The sequence below is a fragment of the Hermetia illucens genome, chromosome 1, assembly GCF_905115235.1.
Source record: "Hermetia illucens chromosome 1, iHerIll2.2.curated.20191125, whole genome shotgun sequence".
NCBI classification, from domain to species: Eukaryota; Metazoa; Arthropoda; class Insecta; order Diptera; family Stratiomyidae; genus Hermetia; species Hermetia illucens.
In genome coordinates, this window is record NC_051849.1 from 217,107,104 (window position 1) to 217,111,416 (window position 4,313).

The following is a 4,313-nucleotide window of genomic DNA, read 5'->3' on the forward strand; positions in this document are numbered from 1 at the left end:
ATGTATGCGAGATCTTTAACATATCAGCTCCAACACGCTATTATAGAAAACTACACCTGTCTCATCCTTGCTACCATTGAATGAGACGATGTCGGACTTTTCACTCAAGCTCTATGCTCTGTATGACCATTGACTGGGATATGCCTCGTCCAGACTCCAGAGTGAAACAGATCCTGTTAATGGTAGTAAGAACCGAGCTCGTATTTTTAAACAACGCCACCCACGCTGCGAAAGAAGCATCCCTTACGGGCGGCGAGTTCTGGAACACTTCCCGGAAAGTGGCCATCAATGTATCATCTTCAAAGTGACTAACGCTATTTGTTGGCATACACCAACCCGGCGTTCCCCTGCACATGGAACGTCACGAGGGTGCACATCGGGAATTTTGTTGAAACTCTTGCAACAGGCAGAATCGCGCTGGAGGGCACTTGGGGGCGTTTTGGTGTCGCAGCTGACACCGTCGTAAATTTGCTGATAAAGCTAATGATGACCGCTGTGAAGTTTTCATGCTTCAGCCGTGGCAAGCCTTCTATATACTTTTGGATGGCACTAAATCGTCTAACTGCGGAAAGAGTGTAATAAGCTCCGTCGTTTAGCGCAACGTTTACATACGGGAGGAGGTATGTCACAATGTAATGTACAGAGTACAGATCTAACTAACCAAAAAGAAACGCCGCAGCGTGATGAACAAAAGCAAAGCTTGCGGCTGACATAACCTAGTAAATGAAGTAAATGAGCATTCGGGGGTTCGGCTATAAACTTGTCACCCAGAAAACTGGTGCTCTGCGAAAACCCTGCATACCTAGTCTCAACCAGACAAACCGCGTTGTACGGGGATTATTTCCTAGACATCCCGTATGGATTGATGGCAACAACGCGAAAGGCATCGAAGACGCAGCTCTCACTATGAAAACTAAGAAGTCGCCAGGTCCTAGTGGTATAACGGCGGAAGTATAGAAGCCGGTGTTCTAACAACGACCACACTTGCTACTCGGTGGGTTCAAGGAAAGAGGGCATTTTTCTTCAGCTCCCGAGCTATCACATGCGGATATTGAGGGATTATTTGAGAGAACGTGATGTCGATTACCTCGGGGATAGAACAGGGATCCGCCCTAGGACAGGATCTCTTCCTAGGATTTTTTTATAAGACTCGATTCGCCCAACCACCGTTGTATAGACGCAAAGCAGACTTGGTCATGGTTTCAACTTTACGCTGGGAGGAACCGAAGTAGTCATCCTGATTAAAAAGAGAATCCCCCTCATGTCCACCATTCCAATCGAGTCAAAACTTAAGTATCTTGGATTTACGATCGACTCAAAGATGGATTTTTTCGAATAGATCAAAGTAGCAGCGAGCAAGGCTGCAGTTGGCTAATGGCGAATGTTGGAGGCTCTTTATCTACCAGGAGATGTATTCTTATGGATGCAATGCAGTTCGCTCAGTTCTCTGGTACAATGGGACGAGTGTTATTTCAAACAACGCCCAGGAGAGGTTAGATTCAAATATGCAGGCTGTGTCGGTTTATTATTATGTTCAAGTGGGTCCTTAATTTTTTCTAAATAGGAAGCTAGTGGAAGCTTTCCTTGAAGTAAAGAAAATATCGTTGTCCCCTTTATTGTTCTCAATTTTTTCGCTGGTCTTACTTAACTACAAAAAAATGTTGTTTTCCGCGACTGAAGGAAATCCTGTCCACATGTAGCTCCTTACGACATTTTTTCACATAATCTAGAGAATGTATTTTTTGAAGCTCACAACGATGACTTTTTTGAATACATCAACCAACTTTCTGAAGCTTCAGCATCGAGCTCAGCGGCGGTAGAGACAAGGATCCTCTTTTCCTGCATAAATTAATTAAAAAGTTCCAGGGAAATTCATACTTTCTTCGGAGTTATGTATATCAATTATTACTCAAAAACAAATTCAGAAAACAACTCACATAATTTCGACAAACGCAACGTAAGGACGAGAAGGTAATCATCAGCTCTTTCCGTCTGTAGCGTAGAAGTCCCCGGTACATCCTGCATCATCAGGAAACTTGCGAAACACAGCAAAAATATTCACTCGTCGCCAGTTTATATACCCTCTAATAGATTTAAGTCCTATAATTTATGGGCTTAAGTCCTGTTATCTGCATTTGCAGGCAACGTACATTACTAGCGAGTGTCCTCGTCCTTGCGCTCATTCCCTCAATTCGCCCATTTGAAATGGAAATGGGAAAACAAAACAACAAACAGACCTTGACGAAATACCATCCCCAATGATGGCGAACAGGCTCTAAGGTTGACTTCAGTTCCCAGTGGCTCCTCCTTTTCAGAAACGCTATATTTCCCTCGCTCATTTCATACTGTGTATACCACTGGGAAGGACTCGCATACCTGTACACATTCCTGGCGTTTAGATTTCGGATCCTACACATTCTTTTGAAGGCTACATTTGTAGCGAAGGCATCGATTGGACAACAACACGTACCGAATGTAGGTGTATTGTGAAGCTTGCGCAAAAGGGTCCTTTTCCAGGGAGCTTTGATAAAATGTGGAGCGAGGCAGGATTCTGTGGTGTATTCAAGCGGTGGCTTTTCACCACACAAGATCCGCCAAGAGGTGGTTTTTGAAAGAATTTCTAGCACCGAAAAGTATTTTATGAAGGCGAATAATTTTATTTGTTCGTTTTTAAAGTATCTAAAGTTAAATTTAGTCCTAAGAATAGAAGCGAGAAGGAATTGTAGAATATCTTTTCCTTTGATAAAGATTTGGTCTTCGCTTTTACCATTCTTTGAAGGTTGTGTGAAAAGCGACTTTTGGTTATACATTGTAGGTTGGGAGATATTTTGATAAATTCACAATTTTCAACGAATTTCACTAAAGACACAATACATAGTCGATTTAGGTTGGAATTTAATAATCTACGTTCAGCATTAAATGCCCTTTTATGCGCTCCATGTCCTGAAGTCATATAATCCTTATGTAGCTACTACTATGTGTAGACTGTGCAACTTTCTGTCCGCTAAGACTCCGTCCCCACGTACTCGCGGAGGGTGATCAGACCCGAGTCTGCAAGGAACTCATCTGAAGTGGCTCTGCCACGAAGCCTCACCGGAGGTTATCTGGTACCATGGGAACCGGGATGGCCCTCTGAGAGCATATGCTCCAGGAGAATTTCTGGAGGATGTGTTCTCGGCCCGGTTATTTGCGGTTGGCCCCCTAGTGGGAGTTTCATGGTGGTTGTGGTTATGCCTACATCGCGGGCAGAACTCCTCGGAGCTCAAGCGTGGAGTTGCGCTGTACAACTCGGGCGCCGTACCCCTTAGGTGCGGCAGAGGTGTTAGATAGGTCTCGCATCCACTGGTATGAATGCTGAGCCTGCACTCAGTATAAACCAGGACCGCTGTGCTTGCATGGCGGGGCTCTGATTGTGGTCACAAAATCAATCCGCGTCCGAAGAGGACCGTGGGATCAAGCCTTCACGGCAGGTACTCACGTTAAACCCCCAGGACTTTCGTGTCCGCTAAGACTCGTCAGAATTTCAGCTTGTTTTTTCCAGTGAGGATGTAGTCTACTCGTTGGGATGGGCTTCCGGAATACCGCACTGGTATTGATTCCTGTCTGGTTGCGCAACATGCTCAGGAGGTTGACATCCTCAGAAACATAGTACGCAAAATAATTGCACTTGGTGTGTTCCTTAAAGATTCCACTATTTCAGAACACTGACTCCCTCGTTTATAACTTGAGAAATTTGGTTGCTCTGGTCGTACTAAAGTATGTGGCTTTGACGGATATCTCTCCTATTTAGGACCGATTACAGCAGCTGCTTTGGGAGCTACTGTGTACCTGTGAGGGGATTTCGGTGTCTTCAATACCTTTTCTCTCTGCAGTCGACTGGAGTGGTGAGTTGGAAAATGTTTGATGCAACCAGGCTTCGTTTCCTGTCAGTCCCGGGTGTAATTCAACCATTCAGGTAATTCCGAAGATCGGGACAACTGCTCCTTACAATTTGTTGTTCAATTTCATTAAAACGATTTCACATTATAGTGTGCAGGCAGACGATTGTTCCTGATTCAAGGAAATGACCTGTCGTACACTTCAGCAACCGTGTATATTGCTATTGACGCTGAGCCGGCAAAAACTTTTTAAGTTCAATCCAATGGACCGGGAACGAAATCAGTGGGATCGAGACCGCCTGATTGATGGACAGCTGATGAGCTGGACTGGCGGTCGTCCTTTGATAAGCGAGTCTGGTAAGAGAAAGCGCGTGAGCCATGTGAAAAGCTGTAATTTTGTAAGCATAAAACAAAAGAAGTGAAATTTTTCATATC

The 4,313-nt window shown here is 44.5% G+C and overlaps 1 long non-coding RNA gene across 1 annotated transcript; it reads right to left on the minus strand.

The window, feature by feature from the left end:
• Positions 1–1,588: 1,588 nt before the first annotated feature.
• Positions 1,589–2,193, minus strand: LOC119646735. Its single transcript, XR_005248768.1, has 2 exons — positions 1,938–2,193; positions 1,589–1,839 (listed from the first exon to the last, which is right to left on the minus strand). It is a non-coding gene; the product is annotated as an uncharacterized LOC119646735 (long non-coding RNA).
• Positions 2,194–4,313: the final 2,120 nt, after the last annotated feature.